Consider the following 6043-nt stretch of genomic DNA (forward strand, 5'->3'; position numbering starts at 1 on the left):
TCTCTCTCTCTCTCTCTCTCTCTCTCTCTCTCTCTCTCTCAGGCAGCAGAGCTGAGACTATTTTTAGAAACAACGTTGCGGTGTAGGAATCATTTAAACTGGGTATAAAACATCGTCTTGTAGCGGATCTGCAGCTTTTTGTCTGGGAATCTTCAGACTCCAGTCAGCGCTCCGGCAGCCATGGGACAAGATGCTGCCGCTCCGCCAAGGCGCTTCTTCCTCTGCTAACTTTTGCGCCATGGAATCCGCCGCACTTTGTAGAACCGGTGGCAGCTTTGCGCTCTGTGGGACTTCACTGACTTTTCCTTTTGTCTTTTTCTGAATGTTAGAAAATGTTGAGATGTTTGCAGTTTGGAAAATCGCTGGGAACTGTCTACCCGTGAGGAACTAAGCTCTGTAAGAGTTTCAAGCTGAAGGTTTTTCTTTCTACTTTGAAGTGCACATTTTCACGGGCTCTTATGGGAATTAGACACTCGTCTCGCTGCATGCTCCTCAGGAGAAAAATGGCGGAGTCTGAGAGCGGTGAGGTAAGTGTCAAAAAAAGGAATTTGATTTTCCTGGGAAGAAACTCGGTTTGTAAAAATCACAGCAGGGAGTTAAAGGTGTGAAGATCCATCCGCTGTGGATGCAGCAGCACCGACTGACTGTCCGGGGGTCCGGCTGTCTGTCTGTCTGTCCAGGCGGAGCTTCAGTCATTAAAGAAATAATTACATCGCATCAGAATTAAGATGCGTTGCAGTGGAAAAGAGACACAGCAGCGGGACAGATGAGGAGCATCAGCCTGCTAAACATCAGCATCAACGCGCATTAAAACAGCGTGAAGGTCCGAGCAGCTCAGGACGTCAACAGGACGGGTTGGACCTCCCGAACATTCAACAGAACCGTCCGGCTTCAGTCAGTCCGCTGGGACTTGCGCACTGTCCAGGGTACTGCGGTACTCTGCGGTGTTGGAGCAGACTGACAGGAAGCAGGTTTATTTAAAGGGGTTTAAATGGACCGACAGCGATGAGTTCAAAGAGCTGAATTTGCTCTGGAAACAGTTTGATAAGATGTTGTGACCTTCAGCAGCTCTGAGTGAAACACTCAGAGGTTACAGACTCGTGTTGCTTCGGTTTTGCATTTTTCATCACTAAAAGTTCAGTTTGATAGATTAGATAGTTTCTGTGCAGGAATGATTTTTGTTCCTCTCCGAGAACCAAACAGGGCAATAATAATAATAATAATAATAATAATAATAATAATAATAATAATAATAATAATAATAATAATAATAATAATTAATAATAATAATAATAATAATAATAATAATAATAATAATAATAAAACAATGGGTTAACAAAAAGTAGTGCAAATTATTAAATGGAAGGAAAAACGATACACTTCTTACAAATAAAAATCTTAAAATTGTAACATTTGGAAACTCTCAAAGATCTGTTCAAACATCTAAAAATAGAAACAGATGATGGTGTAGATTGAAATGTGTTAAAAAGGCCTAGTCAAAGTCCAGTCAATCTGAAAGACTGTTAAGCTCTCTCCTTCCAGAAAGAAGAATAAAAAATAAATAAACTGTAATATTTTCCTGTTGAGCTTTTTGGTTTCAAGGTGACAAAATGAGGGAAATGTGAAGCGATCTGATCACCTCTGTGCTTTACATAGAAAACTGATTAAAATCTGTGTGAAAACATCTGAAGAAGCTCAGTCTAAAGCCAGACTGATTTCCATTCTGATCCACAGATCATCGTCATTTATCTTGTCAGAATGTCTGTAGTTTTAAATTAGACCGACTTTAACAGGCAGGATGAGATTCTGCGTTGTGTAAGAGACGGAAGGACAGAACTGCCCTTCTCAGATAACCAGCCTCACCTCTCTGAGCGCTCAGTCAGAAATAGAAGCATAAATGTGTTTATCTGTTCTGAGGGTCAAAGGCAGATTGTTCCACCTTCCTCTGTCTGTTTCTACAGCTGCTCTCCTCCGGCTCCACTCAACGGGTCGCACCACGAAGCCTCGAAACCACCAGACTCATTAGAGCCTCTGACTCAGCAGACTTCATTTTAATGAATAGTGACTCTTATCTGGTTATTCTGAATTTTTTGGCCTTAAGCTGACTGGTTATCAGTCCTTTTGTTTCAGAGTTTAATCTGAAACGACACGGCCTCTGAGAAACCTTTATGATCCAACATCCAATCAGCTGATTGAAATAGATTGATCGCTTTGCTTCAGGCTACAGCCAGGACTGTATAAAATCTGAATCCAGATCTAATCCCAGGATTACTCCTGATGAACAGAGAAAAGAAGAGCAGCTGTTCATCCTTCACTTCAACTCAAACCTCAACCTTTCTGACCAGTTTTAGTTCTAAAACATCTGTCCACGTCTACAGCTTTCACACATTTGATTCACCACTGCTGTCCTCGATTAAAAAATGTCCGTTGCTGTGGATGTGATTCCTGAGGTGAGATCAGAGTGACTGCTGTACGCTGAGCGAAGGCTGCGTCTCACAGCCGGTCCTGATGCTCAACTCTGATTTTTTGCTAAAATCAGATTTTTTTATTTAATGGTCGTTCATGAATGATGCAACTACAATCACACTTGTGTGACTGATTAACATCCCCAAAGCGACCCACACGCACAGAAGAAGAAAGTAGACGTCACTCAGCAGCGCTCTGTTTACTCCAGTAAAGATGGCCGCCATCTCTAGATGGATTGTAAAGTTGCTGAGAGCGACAGCACTGTCAGCAGACGGTCAGCAGACAAAGGAAGCTGATAAACAGAAAGCTAGCAGCTAACAGCAGCTACCTTTAGTGGAGCTGCAGCTTCTGGTCTGGTTCTGATCCGGTTCTGTTTGGATGTGGAGTCCGACCATGAGTGGTTGGTTGGGATGTGATGCGTTCACTGACTGCTTTCATCGATTCAGTATTGTCATTTTCGGCCTTTGTTTACGTCCAGATTGACCGTCTGGCTTCTGCTACTGCAGAATTATGATGGAAAAGTCGGATAAAATGCAACATGACGGTTCAGAATATCGAACACAATTTAGTTCCACACGTGGAAGTGGAACAGATCAGATATTCGGGGGCAAAAAAAGACATTTTGCTGCAGGAGGGACTGGTGCACTTCATAAAATAGATGACATCATGAAGGAAGAACATTCTGTGAAAATGTTGAAGCAATATCTAAAACCATCATCCAGGGATGTAAAGCTTGGACAGAAATCAGGGCTCAGCATGGAGCCAAACTGGCTTCTGGATAATAAAGTCCATGTCTGGAGAGGCAGCATGGCGACCTGAGCTCAGTACCTGAGAAAGTTTGAAAGCAGAGCTCAGAGGTGCCAACAAGCCTGACCCAAGTAGACCGGTTCTGTTAGGAGGAACGGACCAAAATTACAGCAAACTACTGAGAGAAGAAAACCAAAAACACCATAAACACCCAACACAGAGTTCAGAGGTGATTCTACCATTCAGGCAGAAAGTTCTACATTTGGAAAATATTGAAGAATTCTCAGAAAAATCTCTCACTATTCTGGTATTCAGTAAAAGAGATCATTTAGATAATTCCATCTTTATAGCTTTCCTGATTTCATGCTGATGGAAGAACGGCTCAGAAAATATTTCAGCTTTAGCAACTAACAAAAACAACAACTAAAAGATCAGAGGAATTAGATGGAAAATGTTTTCCTTCCTTAAAAAAGGAGATATAAGTTCCTCTGCTGGAGGCTGAAGCCTCACTGTTAGTCATGTGAACTCCATCTTGCCAAATATATGTTTTTTTTCCCTCATGTATTTTTAGACGCCTGGAAGTTGGAATGAGAACAAACAGAGGAGCTTTCTGGGTTTTTCTGGGATGTGTTGTGTCTGTTTGTCCAGGTTTGTCCTTACAGCAGCTCCTCAGTCACAGCATCACGGCTGCAGAACGTCCTGCCTGCTGCTGCAGACTGGCTCACTGCAGGGCAGCTGTTTCTGTTTGCTCTCAGTACTTTATGAACTCATCAAAAGGTTGTCTGTTGAATAAAAAGTTGATCTCCGTCTTGAAGAGACGTTTGTCTTCTTCTCTTCTTTCCTTAAAGCAGCCTCAGTCCCAGCCGCGACCCGTCCGCATTATTCCATCTCAGTCAGCACAGCCGACCTCGCTGCCCAAGCCTGTGCCTTCTGTCCAGCCCGCGTCTCGGCCCGCTCTGCCCCCTCACACCCCCCACGCCGCCGGCCTGCCCAGCTGCCCCGGCCGGGGCAAGATGGCCAAGTTCCTCAACCCAGACGAGATGACGTCACGCGACTACTACTTCGACTCTTACGCCCACTTTGGGATTCACGAGGTAAAACGTGGTTAATCACAGTTAATTCACATTCGTCTAGGGACTGAACAGTGTTTCACACAGTTTTGCATCAACTTGGGTTATTCATGAAATTTGTTTGATGATCTGAAACATTTAAGTTTGGGAAAAAGACCAAAACAGAAGAACTCTGAGTGCTCTTCCTGGGCCTGTAGAAGCTGAAACAGAGATGAGCTTTCATTAAAAACTGCACAACGTTTCTTCAGCCAGTGGATCTTCATACTGTAAAAACATAGGAAAGAGAATTCACAAATCGGTTGAATTTCTGCACACATTTAAGGCACTAGCAGCTTTAGAGTACCTTGACTCAAACATGACCATCCAGTCCAGCAGATGAAGCAGCTGCAACGTTTCTGCATCAGTTGTTCTGGCTGCAGCCACAGATGCATCAGAGCGGCGTTTCTAAACCAACAAACCTCATGTATTTTAATGGTGCTGCTGTAAGAGTGCAGAATGAGTCAGCTCTTTAATCATTTTCTATTATTGGAGAAAAAAGGCAACAATGGAAATTTAAATATACAGTAAAATATCTTCATGTGTTCAGAATAAACATTCACTCTACTAAATCCTAATGTAGTATCAAATAAGGAAATATTTGATGTCTTTTTTTATTAAACTGTAGTTTTTCCATAATATATCCAACACTATGCACTTTCCAGATCACTTTTCCTCTTGTCTTTTTCTCTAAATTACAACCAGCTTTTATCAGATAATCTCATGTGCATGAAATCTTTCTGATGCAAACAGAGCTATCAGAAACCAATGCAGTTTGCAGAAATTCATGCATCATGTTTAGTTCCTTTGTGGGAAACTGCAGACAAATCATTTCAGCTCCAGTTATTTTATTAGCAGTTCTGGTTTTGTGCAAAGGTTGTGAATCGGATGAAGCCCAAACTTCAGTTTTCACATTTAAACCTCAAAAATACAGCGAGAGCAAAAGTTTTGAGTCATTTTAGTTTTGGTATCACTTTCCTCTGCAGTGCCTTAAAATATTATTGAACCAAAGTTTCTGTTTACTTTATTTTAGTTTCTGTTCACCTGCTAAAGAACTGCAGCAGCTGCACATTAAAGCTTTCACATGTTTTATAACAAATATAAAGAAATCAAATCAAGAAATGCAAACAAAAATACCTTAAACCTGCTTTGCATGCTCAATCATACATGATGTTTCTGCAGATAAGACCTTTTCATTCCTTATTTAGGAACAGTTACGCGTCTCTGCTGCGCTGCAGAGTTACATAAATCCATAACTGTGTGATTTCTTCTTAAGGCCAGTCTCCAGACTGCTTCTGCTCCTCCTCTTTAATGTTCAGAAGCTTTTAGCTCAGACCTTTATGTCATGGAGGGTTTTAGAGATGGCTGAGGTTATGATAGCTCAGCCTCTTCAAAAGGCCACAAATCTTAACCTTTCCTCTAACAAGCTCTTCCTGAGAGCTGCAGCACCTCAGAGTCTGAGCTGAGATCCATACAAACTTCCACATTTGATGAAAAAGGATAAAAAAGCAGAATTATTTCTAAAACAGATAAAGCAGTCAAACTTTATTCATTATAATCACATATTTCTCTTTCTTCGAGCTCATATCTTCTTCTTTCAGCTCATATTCTTTCCTCAAATTGAAACCAGGAAGTTGTGAAGGGGAGTACCCAGATAGCACAGAATGATTGAAACAACATTGAATCAATGTCAGCCAGAAACATTGAATCAACGTTGAACGCTG

The 6043-nt window shown here is 41.7% G+C and overlaps 1 pseudogene; it reads left to right on the forward strand.

Annotated features, from left to right (window-relative positions):
• Positions 1-6: 6 nt before the first annotated feature.
• On the forward strand, positions 7-4322 carry LOC106943171 (protein arginine N-methyltransferase 8-B pseudogene; annotated as a pseudogene).
• Positions 4323-6043: the final 1721 nt, after the last annotated feature.

The sequence above is a fragment of the Poecilia latipinna genome, unplaced genomic scaffold, assembly GCF_001443285.1.
Source record: "Poecilia latipinna isolate Pla-1442-1.1 unplaced genomic scaffold, P_latipinna-1.0 Scaffold4945, whole genome shotgun sequence".
NCBI classification, from domain to species: domain Eukaryota; kingdom Metazoa; phylum Chordata; class Actinopteri; order Cyprinodontiformes; family Poeciliidae; genus Poecilia; species Poecilia latipinna.